This window comes from Phoenix dactylifera, chromosome 4 (genome assembly GCF_009389715.1).
Source record: "Phoenix dactylifera cultivar Barhee BC4 chromosome 4, palm_55x_up_171113_PBpolish2nd_filt_p, whole genome shotgun sequence".
NCBI classification, from domain to species: Eukaryota; Viridiplantae; Streptophyta; class Magnoliopsida; order Arecales; family Arecaceae; genus Phoenix; species Phoenix dactylifera.
In genome coordinates, this window is record NC_052395.1 from 7,111,333 (window position 1) to 7,130,481 (window position 19,149).

Genomic DNA, 19,149 nt, shown 5'->3' on the forward strand with positions numbered 1-19,149 from the left:
GGAGGCGTGGGGCTATTTTTCAGATGAATATGACTCCTCAAATCTTCTTAAAAAGATTAGAATCAAATTCCTAATTTGTAGGAAATTCATGGCGCATGAAGAAGGGTGGTGCGGCACTCAAATTGGTGGCGCATGAATCCCTAAAATGTAGGGATTCATGGCGCACAATTTGGAGGGATTAATCTCCTCTTTGCTGCCGTATTTTTCAAAATTTTTAGGGATTTTAATCAGTCAAATTCGTTGGCACAAAGAGGGGGTGGCGTGGGGGATCAAAACTAGGCAAGGAGTTGGACTCCTTGGCCTATATAATGAACTCCGCGCCTAGGGCTTCAAAAGTTTTGAAAAATTCTAAGAAGCAGCTGCCTCCTCTCTTCTCCTTCCTCTCCTTCATCTCCATCCTTCATCTCTTTGAAGAAAAATCAAAGGTTGAGTGCTTCGAAGGAGAAAGATTCAGCCATTGCAGCACCTCTGTGCGAGCTAGCACTCCTGTAGAGGAAGATCATCTAGAGCTTCGCGTGAACTATCCGTAGAGGCCGGATGCGTGTGGGCTACAGAACGTGATCAAGGCATCATCAAAGTCCTCTAAGCAAAAAGGTATGAGATCTGATCTTATTTAAAATTAGGATTAGAAATCAACTAGGTTACTGAAATTCTGCATGATTACATGTTAGACATTGAATCATGGCATACTTATTTAGGATAATGTTTAAAGTCCTGGATCTATTTTGTTGTGGAGATATGATCTCTAACATGCATAAAATTAAATAGTTTAATTCTTGCTTTCGCTGTAAAATTTTTAAAAATATATGCATGCGACCACTAGGATTTCCAACAAAAGGATGTTTGGTAAAAATTTTGAGAAGCTATTTTAGCTTTTCCAAAAAGCTAAAAACAACTTCTGGAAGAAGCCCATTTTGGAGCTTTCCAAAAAAGTTGTTTTGAGCTTTGTCATAAAGCTATTTTTTTACCAAAATATTCATAATAAAATATAACAATTATATACTTTGTTCCTTTATAAACCTAAAAATCTGCTGGAGCCCTAACAAAAAACTCTAAGCCATGGATCAGACTCCCTTCTATGCAAGAAAATGTATTCTTGTTTCCAATTATTGTATTATACTATAAATATAATATTATGTTACATTATATCATAATACATTAATATATTATATTAAATAATTTAATATTATATTATATTATAAAAATTAATGTACGCTAATAATTATAATATTTTGTACCTTTATTATTGTATTATACTATAAATATAATATTATATTATATTATATCATAATACATTGATATGTTATATTAAATAATTTAATATTATATTAAATTATTATGCTATAGTATACAATGTTATATTACTATATTGTAATAATATTATATTACATTATAGTAATATTATACTATATCATATATTTATATATTAATATATGTTATATTTTATTATGCTCTGTTGTATGATATAATGCAATGTCCTTTATGGTAATTTTGTTATACAAAAGTACTTTTTCAGTTTGTTTACGAAATACATGTTAAAGTGCCACAACACTTTAGAAATGTAATTACTAAACAACAAATAATTTTTTATAAAAACTCTACTTCAGAAAGCTCTACTTCCAATGGCTTTATTTCTAAAAATTCTTATTGGACCTAAAGATTGATTTTGATGATCACAAAATCTTGAAGTATAATTTGCTGATCCTTGTGAGATTTTTACAAAGCCATTGATGACGTTTTATTGTACTAATGATGTTATGTTTAGTGTTTCAAAAAATGTCGAAATAATTCAAGATAGATTATTAAGGATTAAAATGAAAATACTCTGGATCAGTTAATGGCCAAGGAACAGTCCTTGAGTCGACTCAAGAAGGGTTCGAGTCGACTCCAGTACGGCAACTGTCTACTAGCACAGTGAATGAGTCGACCCCCGCAGACCTGAGTCGACCCCAATGTAGTTCAAATTTTACAGAGAGCTTTTACCGCCTGAGACATTTCTTCATGAGTCGACCCTTGTGTTTAAAGAGTCGACCCCCGATCTTAATGAGTCGACCCTTGTGTTTCAAGAGTCGACCCCAGCTCAGTCTCAGCATTGGACAGAAAATCAACTTCTGTATTCCTTAATGAGTCGACCCTTGTGTTTAAAGAGTCAACCCCCGATGCAGATGAGTTGACCCTTTGGGTTTGAAGAGTCGATTCCAAAGATCAAGAAACGACCCCTTTCGAAATAAGATAAAGGACAAAAGTCAGAACAGTGGCCGAGTTGACTCATGGAAAGCTCGAGTCGACTCTCTAAGACCCACTCTTGGGAGAGACAGAAATCCGATTTTGGCATACATATGAACAAGTGGCCGAGTCGGACTTCAGGAATCTTCGACCCAACTCACTCAAAGGAGAAGAACAAAAAGCAAAGCTCAGATGGAATAGTTAGCCGAGTCGACTCCAGAAATCCCGAGCCGGACTCCACTGATGAACGATCAGAAGATCAATTTTGAAGGACCCGACCTCGATGTTCAACACCTCAGAAGTTCGATTCGACTCCAGGTATCCAGCCGAGGCCGGACTCCAAGTTTACACGGGTAGCTCGAACTCCAAATCGACTGGCAGCTCTAACCGGCTAATATTTTTAGAAGAACAGTACGAGGAAAAATGTTAGTAATGGCGATATTTTTGTAATCTAACGGCTCAGCTAGTTAATGTATTCCCTCCTACTTAGAGACTATAAATACAAGGGAACTAAGTGGATTAAAGAGGGGCTCAACGACCAAACTTCAAGACATCAATTTGACAGCCCAAAATCCAGAGTATTGAAGTAAGCAAAACCATTGGAAGCATCAAGCTCAATCATTCTACATCAATCCTCATCCCTAGAAGTTGGTGAAGCATCAAGATATCATTCTACACCAACGACTTCTCTATTGCTTCTATCACTGTTTGCATTTACACTTTTATTGTCTGAGCAATAGTATGTTTAAATTCTTTCCATCTTATTTGTTCAAGTTTCAGAGAGTTTTGAAACTTGGGGGGAAGGTCTTGTCCAAACCTTAATAGACTATGTAAGGTTGTGGTTGGTTGAGCCGGGGAAAACCAACTAGGTTCGTTGTGATCCCGGGAAAACAACAAGTTGATTATAAACTTGTAAAACAACCCGTTTGGTTCTAGTTGGTGAGCCTGTGAAACCCGATCGAATTCGTTGTGATCTCGTGAAAACAACAAGTTGGTTGTGAGCTTGTAAAACAACCGGACTGTAATTGGGGTGATTATAGTAAAATTCCCAAGAAGTCTTGGGGAGTGGACGTAGATGCAAGGTTGGCACCGAACTACTATAAAATCATATGTGTTTGTGATTGCCTTACTTTTCCTTGCTGCCAATTGTTGCTTCTCTGCTTTATCTTATTGCAATTGCTTTAGCCTTTCTTATATGCAATCACATCCCATCTTGCTCGATCAGTGCTTTAGGTCTTTGCTGATCACCTAGAGATAATCCCAACGAAAAAGCTACTGGTAGTACCCGGGATTAGTCTCAACTAATCTCACTGTAGTTATCTAAGGTGCCGCACCAAGGGAGGCTACTGGTAGTACCGAGTGTGCTCGCTGACTACAGGGGATTAGGGAACAAGCATTGTATTCAAAGAACTTAAGCAAGAAACCATACCACTGCATCTTAGGTTTGAATTGTAAAGTTCATTTGATTAAATTTTTTAAATACCTAATTCACTCTCTACCTCTTGGGCTGCATCTTTGGGAAACAGTTCTACGGTCAACAGCTCCCCAAACAGGGCCCGCGGTTTATAATGTAGAACTAGAACGCAAAAATCTTGAATTGTTTTCCATATGGAAAGCATAAAGTCTAGGCCTACGTATTAGAGCCTTGTTTTTTATTCTGACTTTGACCCGAGCTGTCCACTAGTACATTAGCTACATGGGTTTATAATTTTTTATTCTACTAGTACATGTAATTATTACATTAGCTACGCTAAACAAGCATACTCCGCATGCGCATGTTTCCATAACGCAATTAAATATCTTTCTAGGTTTTAATATGCCTTCTATTATTGCAATGGGGTGGAGACCTCTGGGAACCATCCCATAGAGTTTGCGCTATGCTGGTAGCGAAATGGAAACCATGGCAACATATTTTGGGGTTGAATAGGTATCATGGTTAGCCACTATTTCCTGTCCACAGATTCACACTTTAATCAGAATAATTACCAGAAGCAAAACTAGAAGGCCACAATGCCAAGCCAATCATGCAATCCGTATCATAAATGGATGAACGAAAATGAAATATGGTTATTTATTTTGCGGTCCCTATCAACGGGAAGATGTATTTCCGGTCTATAGGGATATTTTATTTATAACTTGTGGTTCCTAAAACTGTATCTTTAAAATTAAACTACCAAGAATAACCCCGTTGAGCGCCATTCAACACGAATCGTTTTTTTCATCAGGCATCCCATTCAAATGATTCATTTGTTTTCGGTAAAATTTATTTTTTCACTCATGTAGAAAAGTAAAAAAAAAAAAAGTTACTTGATAGCCGATGGTAAACAAATCCATGAAATCACAATGTGCATCATGGTTGATCCTTTAGATGATTGTGCAGCAAGCTCCATCAAGAGAGCAAAAAACAGGAGTAGAACTAAGAGGACATCATATTTTGATAAGAAGTAACATATGGAAGAGCAAAGTCAGCAAATTGTCAAGTCATTATCAGGAAACCTAAACCAATAACGATAGTTGCGAATAACTCTTGATTTCAACCGCCAATTAAGACCATGCCCCTCCTACATTAATTTCTTTATATGACATTACCATGATGAAGCCAATTTCTAATTTATAATTTGAATACTTTCCGGAATACAATTTTTTATTTTTGCATTTTCTCGATAATTTTTTGATTAATTTAAATACAGAGCATGTATTTTTACATCTATAAAGATTTATTTATTTTGTAAACTCCTCTTCCATTTAACTTTCCATGTAATCTACATGTAAATTCATTTAGTTTTATGGGTGGAAAAACTAACAGTACAGTACACCAGCTTTTATGTGAAACATTGAAATAATTGGAGAGTCCAATAATTCATAGACCATTGTCATCACATTTAATAGAGGATCATGAATGAATAGTTAGAATTTTCTGTTATTTTGAATTTTAAATTTTAATATTTATTGTAGCTTCCAACATGAAAATAAATATCTTCAAAATAAGTTAAAATATGGAAGAGCGAGAGTCTCTTTCTCTGGGCACGTGTGTATGTGTGCATTTGTATGTTGAAAAACTTGAGCATTTTGCAGGCCAATATGAACATTGGAAACTAAGAACCCATTTAATGTTGTTTTTTGTTTTAAAAAATTCCAAGAAGAAAGAAAAAGGAAGATGAATCTTCTTTGGTGTTGATACAACCTTTACAGAAAAATTATACCATATCTACTGCTTGTATCATATGGCTATGCATCGTGCCAATCCCTATTTATAGCCCCAATATTGGTGCAAGCGGTGGAGGATATAGTTTGCCCCACGTGGTCATGGAACACCGAAGGGAAAGTTTGGAAGCCCAAACTTTAAAGGCCGAAGATCTTCGAGTCACCGTACTAAGTGGAGAGGATTCCAATCCTTTGTATTTTTGAAGAACCAGCAGTGTTAATAGCCATTCTATATGTCCTCATGTTTTTTTTTTTTTTTTTTTTGCGGAAATATGTCCTCGTGTTTTCACACACATACATTCTTATTGCATTCAAATAATTAAGACAGCTTGATTTCAAACCACCATATAACAAATAGCGTTCAAAACTGTTACAATATTTTAGCCATGATGAATCTCTTATCGAACATTATGTGGCGAATGTTCCATGTCCCACTTTGTAAGTTGTAATTCTTCGCAAATGAATAGTTCTCAGACAAAGGAGACAAAAGTTTGATTATCATGTCGGCGTCCAAGCTGGTGGGCCCCGCGATTTGGCCGTCCCCTTCGTAGCCTTTCCGGTGGGCTACTTAATCTTATCAGTCACGTATTCCGTTGTACATAGAGACGGAGGCCTAGAGGAAGAAGACAGAGGAGATGAGAGTAATAGTAGTAGAAGCACAGAAGCGGTTCTCCGCTCCTCTGCATCGTCTTCCTTCTCTTCTCATCTTCTCCATGCTGCTAGTTTTCAGCTGCTTTGATGACCTCGGTTGTGGAGCCCAGAAGCTGGCTGAGGAAGAAGGTAACTCCATTTTCTAACGTCTACGCTTTCTTCTCTTTTATTACTCATCTCTCCGTTCTTCACCAGTGATTCATGGTACAGTAACGGATCCTAATATCAACTAATAATTTCCTTTTATTGCTCCATTTTCAAAGTTGGGGGAAGCAGTTGGCTTCCTCCATTTTGCTTTCAAAAACTGGAAAAAAAAAAAAAAAACAATAACGTCCTTCCTGTTCTTCTGCTCTCCTTCTATTGATTCATGCTAAGGGACTTGCTCCCGTCGAATCCAGCTACCACGTCTTCCAGTTGAATCTAGGGAAGCAAACGACGATGGAAACGAAAATCTGCAACCTTTTCTTTTCTGAACCCAGGAAAAATTAAATAAAAATGAAAAAAAAGCTAGCTATCTCGTTAAATCTAATCTTCACTAGAATTTGGAGAGTTAAAAGTGTACCCGGAGGGCTCGATGGGGCATCCAATCTTATAATGCAATGTAGAGATTGGTGATACAATAAATTATGTTTTCCAAGTCAGCCAGTGGCTCAATCTCTCAGCTGGTGTTGGCTAGTAGTAGAATTTGGCTTTGCCTTTGCCAATTTTAATTTCTAGACATAGAAAAGGGAGATGGTATATGAAATGATGATGATGAACTGCAGTTACCGCACTAAGGTTGATTGGCTACAAGTTGAGGAAGGAGTGGAACTTCTCAGTGGATCCCTGCAGCAAGACGGCAGGGTGGCTGGACCCTGCAATCACCAAAACGTTGGTCAACCAACGTCACCTGCGACTGCAACACCACCCCCAAATCATGTCACGTGGTTAGCATGTACGCTCATTTGCCTTGGAATTTCTTTCATTTTCACTGCTCTCCATCTAATCCTTCCTGGAAAATTAACTCAAAAAATCTTTTTGATTTTTTCTGCAAAGAAACATTATAGTTTTTTGTAGGACAGGATGTTTTGAAAGCAGAAAGAGTTTTAAGATCTTTGCTACAGGATTGTTGCTACTTTTTTTTCTATTTATAATCACACCTGCCTGTCTACTATGAGATCTCAGGGTACTCAAGGGTCAAAACTTGACCGGAGTTCTGCCGGAGGAGTTTGCTAATCTTACCTTCTTGAGAGAGCTGTAAGTATGCATGGTAGAAGTACAGCAGGACCAGTGGTGGTGATGGGATATCAAAATCATGAAGTTAATTTGCTTATGTTACAGAGATCTTACACGAAACTATCTTAATGGTTCCATTCCCCCTGCTTGGGCTTCGCTTCCCCTCACCAAAGTGTAACTTTTTCTATCCCTTTCTTCTTCTTCAAAATAAAAAAAAAAAATCCTTTCTAGAAATAAAGACAATGAGAAAAAGAATTATAAATATTTTTCTTCTCTCTATAATTGTATTCACTATTTCATAAATAACAGGTCTCTTCTGGGAAACCGAATCTCTGGGAGGATCCCAAGTGAACTTGGAGAAATCATCACTCTTGAGAAGCTGTAGTACTTCTTCCCTCTGTCTTCATTTCCTCTCTTGCCCTTCTCTCTCTAAATTGTTTTCCAAATTTTGGCATGACAGCGAGTTGGAAGATAACCAGCTGCGAGGCCCGATTCCGGAGGCCCTTGGTAACCTGATCAACTTAAAAACTCTGTAAGATCCCATTTCTCATTTCTTGTTCTTAAGAATCGGTGATTATGGCCCCGTTTGGCAGTAGAGCTTTTTGAAGTAGAGTTTTATATAAAAAGCTACTTGTTGTTTGATCATCACCATTTCAAAGGAATGGTGAGCTGATGCAAGTTACTCCCCTTCTGGTATTTGTGGGCAACCCTGCAAAGAGAAGGAAAATAACCAGTCGGTAATCATTAACAGGGGCAACGCCCAACTGACTGTCCTCTCACAAATTTAACCCATCAAGAGAACCAAGAGGCTACTTTAAAAGTTCTAATGTCCTTTCTGCTGTTGTTTTGTGACATTCCTTTTTTTTTTGTATCCTCTCTTTCTGTCATCCCTCTTTTTTTTTTTTTTTCCTAAAATCTTTCCGTCGTCTCTTGCAGCACACTTTCATCAAATAACTTTGAACCGGAGAATTGCCGGACTTGCTTGGCAATCTTATGAACCTGATGGACTTGTTACGTCCACATTAATGTCTTTCCTTTGGATGGTTACCATAATGGCTATAAATGCTGTTCATTTGAATAACTTTCTATAGGGTTACCGCCCTCAGGAGACTGTTTATTTGAAGTGTTACTTAGGTAGCACAGGAGCAAAAGTTAAAGAGAAAGGGAGAGAGACTTCCATTTTGAATTAATGAATTGAGGTAGATGCTAACATTTTCCCAACTCTCTTTATGCAAGTAGAATTGATGGAAACCCAATCTACGGCAAAATTCCCAGCTTCATAGTGAACTGGAAGAAACTCCAACTATTGTGAGTGCTCCTACTACTCACCCATGTTTATCTTTTTAGTGTTTCTGCCATCTCGGCCTTCAGATTAATCAATTGAAACCTGACCTATTTGTTTGTAGAAACATGCAAGGAACGTTGATGGAGGGACCATTCCCTCCCACCTTCGCAACATTGGAGTCTATGACTGAGTTGTATGACCTATATCGCTGTTTTTCTCTGTTTTGAATCTTTGATTGGTTTGATTGTTTCTAGTTAGTTAAGTTTTGTGAATGGTTGGGAATGCAGGAGAGTGGTCTGATTGGAAAGGAGGGGACGGAAAGTTCCCTCCATTGCAAGAATATGAGAAGTATGAAAGAATTGTACGTCTGACTAAAATGGAACCACTCTGGAGAGAAGTTAATATATATAGCTGCAGTCTATTTCTTTTCCTTAACTCAGAACATGCACATTATTGCAGGGTGTTGAGGAACTTGTCATTATCTGGGGGAATCCTGATTTTATTGGGAAGCTGACGAACCTTCATGTGTTGTGAGTTTGTCCAGAGGCTTCCCTTAAATATTTCTAGATTCATCGGTCGTTTGCATTAGAAATTCAGTTCTCTCTCTGTCTCTCTCTATGTCTCTGTCTGTGTGTCTCTCTCTGTCTTTGTGTTTCACCGTCTACTACTAAGACAACTGACAATGCTTGTTATTAACATGGAAACGAACATTTCCTTCTTACAGAGATCTTAGCTTTAACTACCTGACAGGTCCAATTCCAAGCAACTTTGAGGACCTACAGGAAATAAAATATATGTAAGCAGCTCAGATAAACTTGGTTGTATTGATACTAATAAGAATTACTATAATTATTAAGTTTTATTCAGCTTCCTAACCCTTATATTTTATGTTTCTGATTTTCTCCCATATCCACCTCTTTTCTCATGTAGATACCTTACTAATAACAAGCTAAGTGGTGCAATACCTGATTGGATCTTGACTAGCCAAAAGCATATGTATGTTATATATACGTTATTTTTAGAACTTTCTATGTTGCATTTCATTTGCTTACGGCAATTGGCAATTTTTTTAGTTTATAGAATTCATCTCCATTTTATAATATTTAAAATTGCAGGGATCTTTCCTATAACTCTTTTACAGGAACACCAGCACCATCCGATTGCACAGGGACCGTGTAAAGATTCTCACGTTCTTTACTTCTTTTTGATCGAGTAGTTTCAGTAGGAGTTGTTTTATTCCTTCTCTAAAAAATATTATTTTTTCCTTGTAGGAATCTGGTTTCCAGTTATTCATCAACATATGATGACTCGTAAAATTCTTATATCTTATCATCTCATCTTTTCTGAACTGATATTTGATTCTTATTGTTTCAATTTTAGCATTAAAACTATACCTGAGTAAATTTTCCTACTTTTTTTTCCTTCTATAGAATAAATGCATGTTTAAGGAGGAATCTCCCTTGTTCTAGGAAAGCTTCAAGTGAGTACTTTGACCTGGAAAAGTCTCTCTTCTTTACAAGAACTTTGAAGCATTTGTTTGACCTCACTAGGATATGCCAACATATCCGAACAAGACCATATTTTATGTTTGACTGTCATCATGTTTCTCGGTCATTGTAGACTACAACTTGTTCATAAATTGTGGTGGTGATAGTGCGATCATTGATGGCAATGAATATGAAGCTGATAAATCAACACAAGGTATATCAGCGTATGTTCCATCTGATAATGGAAACTGGGCTTATAGCAGTACAGGAGACTTTGTGGGAAAATGAGGATGAAAGCTACATTGCGACAAATGCATCAGTGCTGAACATGATTAAGCCAGAACTGTACACAACCGCTCGTATGAATCCTCTGTCCCTCAAATACTATGGTCTTGCTTACAGAAGGGAAATTATACTGTCAATCTTCACTTTGCTGAAATTATGTTCACCGATGACCAAACATACTTCAGTGTTGGAAGGCGTTTATTTGACGTATCGATACAGGTCGCTGTTTTTATCTTTACAATCTTCAGGTCTCATGTTTCTTTTACTTCACATAACCTAGCAAATATTGTATATGTTACAGTATTTGTCATATAGTGTACATACTCCTTTTGAGCAAAATGTATGTCTCACGTATGAGAAAAATATATTTATATTCTGTAATGCCAATATTAACACATGAGCCTAATTTATTCTATTTATTTTTCTTCGACTTTTTTGCTTTAGTTTCTTGTTTATTTCTCTATCGGCTACTAATACGCACACCATAGAAATAACAGTTCTTGAGTGACAAAGCTGCTAATTTATGCAGGGCAAAAAAGTTTTGCAGGACTTCAATATTGCAAAAAAAGCAAATGGGACTGGAAGGGCAATTATAAAGTCCTTTACTACTGTTGTAGATGGCACTCTGGAAATTCATTTTCAATGGGCTGGCAAAGGGACAACCGTTATTCCTAAACTAGGTGTATATGGACCTCTTATATGTGCAATTTCAGTTACACCAAGTAAGGCCTAAAAGCAGCCTTCTCTCCTTCCCTTTTGAATTACTTGTATAATGAAGGTCTGATCATATCTTCCTTGTAGACTTCAAGCCTCATACAGGAGAATTATCTGTTGGAGCCATATTGGGCATAGTTGCTGCTTCTTGCATTGTCATTGTGCTGATCATAATCTTGTTATGGCTTTGGTTTAGAAGAAAAATGCCGGGAACAATGGTGAGATAGTAAAGCCTCAGTTTACATGATGGGTTATTTAAGTTTTCTTTGGAATTATCAAAAACCACTTATTTTCAACGAGGACCTTGTGGCTTCAAGATTGCAACTAGAAGACTCTGTCAGCACCACCTCTTATGGCTTGCTAAGAATACTGTGTTGTGATTTGCAATCCAGAGACTGAACCAAATTTTTTTTGACTTTCAGCCATTTAGAAAGTGAAAATTAGCACCAGGTCGTTGTTGCCATTTGAAATTAATCCTTATAAAATTAGCTATTTTAGGTTTATTCCTATGCACGCATGTTGGGGTCAGTTCTCCCCAATATTTTTATCAAACTACTTCTGAAGTACCATGTTAGATCTTTTTCTTTTTTCGACACTGACATACAATGAAGTATCATATAATCTCAGTCATAATCTGAGTTGTTTGTATGATGTTCATGACGGTTATTACTGGTGGAAGCCTTATAATATGATTGTCATACCAGAAATATGTAGACTTGACTTGATGATTGTGTTCATCTAGAGCTTTATTTTTAAAATAATTGTTAGATTTTATCTCTCCTTGCATTTTTTTTCTTATGAAGATGCTGTGCATATTCAGAAAACTAAAAACAAAATAAATCATGGGAAAAGTTAATTTCATCTCGATCACTGTTTTCCAATATGAAAGCGTTCCGAAACCCAAGCATTATTAACTAATGTATCAAACTTAGTAGTTTCTAAATCATTACCCGTGCATGCAGAATTTCGGGGCCTAGAGTTGCAGACCAGTTACTTCAGTTTAAAGCAAATCAAAGCTGCGACTAATAACTTCGATCGTGCAAATAGGATTGGTGAAGGTGGCTTTGGACCAGTTTACAAGGTATATATAAGCATCCCCTTCATTGATAGCTTCATTTCCCTCCTGGATAAATTCCTTTTTTTTCTTTTATGACTTTCAGTAATTTTTGGAAGATAAAAATTCTAGATGTTGCTCTTTGCAGAGATTTGAACCTAAAAGGAAACTATCATGTTGCAGGGTGTGATGCCAGATGGTTCTCTGATAGCAGTCAAACAACTTTCTTCGAAGTCTAAACAAGGGAACCGTGAGTTTGTTAATGAGATAGGCATGATATCAGCCTTGCAGCACCCAAATCTTGTGAAGCTTCATGGGTGTAGCATTGAAGGAAATCAATTACTGTTGATATATGAATATATGGAAATAATAGTCTAGCCCATGCTCTATTTGGTTAGTGCTGCTTTTGTCAAACTTTCTTAGCATTCTGCACTCAATGGCATTTGTCATGTTATGTTGTTTGTTTTGACTAATTGTTTTCATCGGGAAAAGATAATAAGGGCATGTACTTCAACAGGTCCGGAAGAATACCGACTGACATTGGATTGGCGAACAAGGTGTAAGATTTTCTTAGGAGTAGCAAGAGGTTTGGCATATCTACATGAGGAGTCGAGGTTGAAGATTGTTCATCGAGACATAAAACCCACAAACATTCTACTAGACAAAGATCTCAATGCAAAAATTTCTGACTTTGGTTTGGCAAAACTAGATGAAGAAGAGAATACACACATCAGCACCCGAATAGCAGGAACTGTGTAAGTTAGCAATTTGCTTCAAAGGAAGTTAACGTTTCTTTATATGCATTTTAATAAATTATTGCTCATGTAGTCAAACTGAAGTTGGCCTGTCAAGATTCAAGAATATCAATTTGAAAGTGTTCGCCAAAATATCTATAAATCTTGGTGGTTCTCATTCCACCACCAACACCATACCCCTGCTTACACCCCCCCCCCCCCCCCCACCGGCCCCTTCCCGCTTTTTTTTTTCATTCATGAGGTCTAGGACAAGTTTGCTGGGTAGAGGACCTCACTTCCCCGGTTCTGCGGCTCTCTGTTACTTCACTTGTTTTAGTGCCTTTTGTTCTCCCTGGGATTGGATTCCCTTTTGGCTAGTCCCTTGTATCCTCTCATTTCCCTTTTCCAATCCACATACTTGGTGGTTTTCCCAAAAGTCGGTTCAAATAGGTAGGTAATAAACTTCATAAAGATGCCAAAGAGTACGGAGTATTAACCTGTAAAAGAAACCTGTTTATGAAATAATTCATAAATAAAATATACAATTTTGATTGCGTGCATTTGCATGCATGTGTGAATTCTGTGTTAAGCCATGTATGTTAACCATCTTCAGAGTTGACCTTCTTGTTTACTGGTAAGAAAAAGTTCAGATTTTCTTAACATGCATGCATGTCTACGCCAATAGCTCCGAATAAGTTTCATTTTTTGTTTTTGTCCCTCTTTGCATCTTCTTTGTCTCCTTGTAGCGAATGATATTTATTAGGTGAAAGAAAGTATGAAAATCTTAGTTCATGATATCGGCTCGTCTTAGTTTGCTAGCACTTCGGTTTTTGAACTTGAGACCTCTGCGTCAACTTGCTGAGCTACCAGCTGTTGGCAGTCTTTGTATGCATTTAGTATTTCATAAATTGTGTGACCATGATCTTTAATCATGCAGAGGATATATTGGCTCCAGAATACGCCATGAGAGGTTATTTGACAGACAAAGCAGATGTTTATAGCTTTGGAATTGTCGCATTGGAGATTGTTAGTGGAATTTGCAACACAACTAGAGCCGGGGAGGACTTTGTTTATCTTCTGGATCGGGTAAGTAAGAATTACTGATTCTATGTTTGGTCAGGGATTGGTAACAAAATTGTAATGTAGTAACTGACCAAAAGGTCAATGCAATACTGCCAAAATACTAAGTGATATCTAAAACTGGATGCTAATCGCTTTTTGGCCAGTTTCAAAAAATTAATAATAATAATAACATCAACCATCCGAGCCTCCTAATTAGATGGCTTTTTTATTTTTTGAGGAAGAATTAGATGTCCATTTATGAGATTCAAGGAACATGATAAAAACCACCTAATAATGAAGTCCTTCCAAAGCATCCGCCTGGGACCATCGAAGGCAAAAAAAAAAAAAAATGGGACAAGATTTCTTTTGGGTTTCTGGTAGTAGAAGGGAAGAGGCAAACCTCTTCCAGGATTACAAGCACTCAAATCCAACACCTTTAAACATAAAATCAGGAAGAAATTTTGTGATCCTAACTACTCCCCCCATGGAAGATCTCAAGTTTGCAAGCCCATCTGAGACTATGAGTGGATTTGAGAATGGAAGATAAAGGAATTATTTTGGTATTTTGCTTTCTATTTTTTCAGATAAGCATGTAGCACTTATATTTATATATGTATCTCCTTTTCCTGTTAGTGCACTGCAGGCCTGTGTTTTACAAGAGCAGGGAAGTCTGCTCGAACTTGTTGATCCAAGTCTTGGTTCGAACTACTCAAAAGAAGAGGCACTACAGATGTTGAACTTGGCTCTTTTATGTGCCAACCCATCTCCGACTCTCAGGCCAGCAATGTCTACTGTTGCGAGCATGCTAGATGGGAAAACACCGGAGTCCATCCCATCTATGAAGCACATAAACACCAAGAGTGAGGAACTGAGGTCCAAGTCCTTTGAGAAAATCTTCCATGAGATCCAATTGCAGAGCATTTCGATGGATGAGCGATCGGACGATACCTCAGCGTCTGTCCATAGTATAGAAGAGTGTTCTCTTCATTGCTCAATAAGCAAGCAACATTCAGATTACACAGTAGATTGAAGTGGAGCGGCTCTCCGTCACATAATATGAATGTTCTCAACATATTGGAAGCAGCCACCTCAATATGTATACATAGATATGAAGACAATTTGACTCTTTTGCTCGTCTTGGTCGTTAGTTCTGGGAGTAGGTCATCTAGCTAGGGGGATAGCAGTACTTTCTCTTTTTGTTGTTATAAAGAATGAAGTGGTTATTCTATCAGAAGCAACCTAAAGACATTGTCTATTACAGACATGATGCTTATTGTGTAGACAAAGCTCATATGCCACGAAGAATGTGTTTGTAGGGTTAGTTTTACCAAGAATTGTATTGTTTTAAGGAGAAAATAAGGAGTATGCCTTGTGTTGTCAGCAATTGCTCTGTAATTTGACAGGAAACAGCTCATACTCGCAAGAAGAACAAATGGAAAGGCTTCAGTATTCCCCCTGTACTTAAACTGGATTAGGAAGCTTCTATTATGTGTGCAATCAATTGTAATGGTATAATTCGAGATACAAAATAAAATAGAGCTGAAATACAAGCGATACAAGAATTTAACATGGTTCGGCATTAGACTCATGTCCACTTGCCCGAGGAGGAAAATACACTATATCAAAAGAAAAGGTGGAGGTGGATTACAAAGAGAACTAATCTTGGTGCAAAGTTCCCACATCTATCTCCCAAAGCTTCATGGCACCAAGCTTAAATGAAGAGAATATACAAGGATCCATGTGGGAGCATATTTAGTTCGAATTGTTAAAATTTTCGAGAAAAAGAACTTATTTTGGATTGAGAAGGCTTTTTTTTTTTTTTTTTGGTACAATGGCGACTCGCATTAGACGTGTATGAGTACATCTAGAGAGATCAGGGAGAAGAAGAAGATGACAGAGGGGGGAAAGAGCGGGCTTAATACTCTCTCAGAAGAAAGGACCTAAATGGTGCACAGCATAGAAGGCTACCTAGTCAGAAGTATTGTTCGTCTTCCGAAAAACATGAGTGGCCCGAAGAAGGCCAGCCCTTCTGCAAGCTTACAAATATTTTGAGGCAACGGATGCTAGTCGACCAGGCTAGGCTCGCCCTAAATTTAGTCGATCATCTTGGCTGAATTACCTTCAACATGAACACAATTTGCACCTAGATGCAACCTAGCATGGTCGACAAGGCTTCAGCGGCTGGTTTTCGTTTTATATGTAGTTAATTTCTGAACTTTAAATCTCCGTGAATCTCCGTAGAAGTGTGTAATTCCTGTGTCTCACGCTAAAGGACAAAGGACCCTGTTTAGACTGCATATGATATCTCTTCACGGCCGACTACCATTTGGCTGGCTATTCTTCCTCCTCTTCCATAAGAGACGGAAGACCAATCCATGATATCTGGTGGATCGAGAAGTTGCCGGAGAGGATTGAGAAAGGCGACAGAGGAAGATTTTTACGTTTTCAAGACAAGCTGGGCACCCACGCGTAGCTTTTCCACGCCAATCTCCCGCACGGAGACTTCATTCTTATGGATCGTCTTAAAGCAATTTTTTTTCCCTCTTTCTTTTTTATGCATGGCTCCTATCCGCCTGGACCTCTCTCATGTACATTTAATATAACCGTACTATTAATCAAAATTTTAAGGTTTTAATAATAGTCTTATATTGAATATTAAATTAAATATAAACCTATATGTACCAAAAAAAATTCAGTATAAATCTACTTAAATATAAAATTTTATCTTGGATACTCAAATAACTAGATCTTTTGAATAGTTAAAGATTTTTTTTTTTTTTATAAGATTAATTTTATCTTTATTTCTCTTCCCTCTCTCAAAAATTTTATGACGATTCCAAAAGGTACAACTCTAGATGGACGGATGATCATGTACCCACTCACTTTTCGCATCAAGTGCACTCTTTGAGCATTTGAGAAAAAATGATTATATCCACATAAAAATCAAGGGAGATTTCTTCAATTTATTTTATTAATTTTCACCATATTTTGATTTGGCTGGTCCAAACTCAATCTTGATTTTCCTTTGTTAGCATGCGCTTCAAAAAGAATAGGAGCAGTTCGTTGTATCTTGAGAGTGGACAAAATGAAAAATATAATTCTAAAAGAATCGGCCAATAGTGCATCTAGCATTGCCAAGAGATAAAATTATGCGCGGAAAATTTTTGTGATTTTGTAAGAATATCATCATAAAAAATGCCATAAATAAAATAGTTAATAGATTCACATAATATCTAAAACTTAACTTATTTTATTTAATGTGCGCAAATCATGCATTTGGGCATAAAAGCCCATCATACCGCAGAACTCCCGTTTGTTTGATCGATGGCTGAGAGGCAACATAATGTTGAAATGTAAAAGCAACTTGCTTCTTTTTTTTCTTCTTCTTTCTTTTTTTCTTTTTTTTTTTTTTGTTTGAAAGTAGCTTGTTTTGAGAACCATAAAAATTCAGTCATATATGAACCACTTGGCGAAGAGCTAGTCTTGTCAGCTAGTTACTGAATGAATTGGTCTAAGCTTTGAGTAAGGCCCTGTTTGGGGGAGCTGTTGGCAGTAGAGCTGTTGGAAATAGAGCTGTCGGAAGTAGAGCTGTCTGAAGTAGAGCTGTTATAAAAAGTTTGCTGTTTGGTAACTACATTCGTAAAGTGCTGTGGTACTTTGTTTTGTGTTTGGTAAACAAACTAAGAAAGTACTTTTGTATGACAAAATTACCATAAAGGACATTGCATAGTATTATACAACAGAACATAATAAACCTAATATAAATTAATATATAAATATACGATATAGTATAATATTATTGTAATATAAAATAATATTATGTTAATATAGCATAATAGTAATATAATTGTTGCCCAAGATGACAACCCAAGAGGGGGGGTGAATTGGGTTTTCTAAAAATTGTGTTTCCTAATTTTTTACTTTAAATTGAATGTAGCGGAATGATAAGATGTTACTTACTTAAGCTCTAGGTAATTATAAGTAATGCAGTGACAAACTAAGCTAGAGCAATTATACTATGGCTTTAGAACGCAATTGATCCTAAATTAACTTATAGTTGTATGATCAATTTAATCTATGTAAATTGTAAGAATAGAGTGAAAGCTAAGAAAGTTCTAAACAATCTCTTATACTCAATTAGGAAATAAAGCTAGAGATATTACACAGTCAAGTATGTATGTAAGGCATGAAATGCAAGAAATAAGGCATCACAAACACAAAGATATATAGTGGTTCGGTGCACCCCAGCACCTACATCCACTCCCCAAGACCTCTTGGGAATTTCACTATAATCCCTCAGATTACAGTCGGTTGTTTTACAAGCTCACAACCCAACTTGTTGTTTTGCGAGATCACAACGAACTCGGTCGGTTTTCACAGGCTCACCGACTAGAACCAACCGATTGTTTTCACGGGCTCACAATCCAACCCAGTTGGTTTCCCAAAGGCTCACCAACCATAACCTTACAACGATTGTTTTCCGGGTTCACAATCAACCCAGTTGGTTTTCCCAAAGGCTCACCAACCACAACCTTACAACGTTGGTTTTTTTCTTTTGGCTCACCAACAAACCTTAACCCCTTGATTCAATCCCTTGATTGAATCAAGTTACAAGATATTTAGAGCAAGAGTTTAAATCAAGTACAAGCTTCTCAAATAAGCGAATATAGCAAATATAAACAAGTAAAGTAAAGGGAAGAAGCCCTCAAACAAATTTGTAGATGGAGGAACTCGGCTTCTTCTTTACTTGACCCTCTTCTGATTTTGCACGAAGTAGAGGATCACCGAGGCAGCACACGGATGGAGAGGAAAGCTTTGGGATTCACTTGGATGCTCTTCTTCTCTCTATTTTACTTTGAATGGCCCTTTTGTGCTTATGGGAGATTTTCCGTGTAATCTCTTTGAAATTTTTTTCCTAAATGTTCTCTCCCACTTCCATACCCTCTTCCCTAGCTCTCCTCTTGATTTTATAGCTTTAGAGGGAGTGGAAACAAAAATCTAGCCGTTAGAGACAAAAATAGAGCCGTTGGAATCAAGAAAAAACTAGCCGTTATGCCTCCCAGCGTGCTGGGAGTCGACTCGGCTGAAGTAGGAGTCGACTCGGCTGAAACAGGAGTCACTTGTGAATAGTAGTCTGTCGGCACTGTAGCTGGGAGTCGGCTCCGCACTGTAGCACTGAAGTTGGAGTCGACTCGAGATCACTGTAGCGCTGAAAATCAACTTTCTATTTTT

At 37.3% G+C, this 19,149-nt stretch overlaps 1 pseudogene; it reads left to right on the plus strand.

The window, feature by feature from the left end:
• The first annotated feature begins 6,033 nt into the window (after positions 1-6,033).
• LOC103695883 lies at positions 6,034-15,368 on the plus strand (annotated as a pseudogene).
• The last annotated feature ends 3,781 nt before the right edge of the window (positions 15,369-19,149 follow it).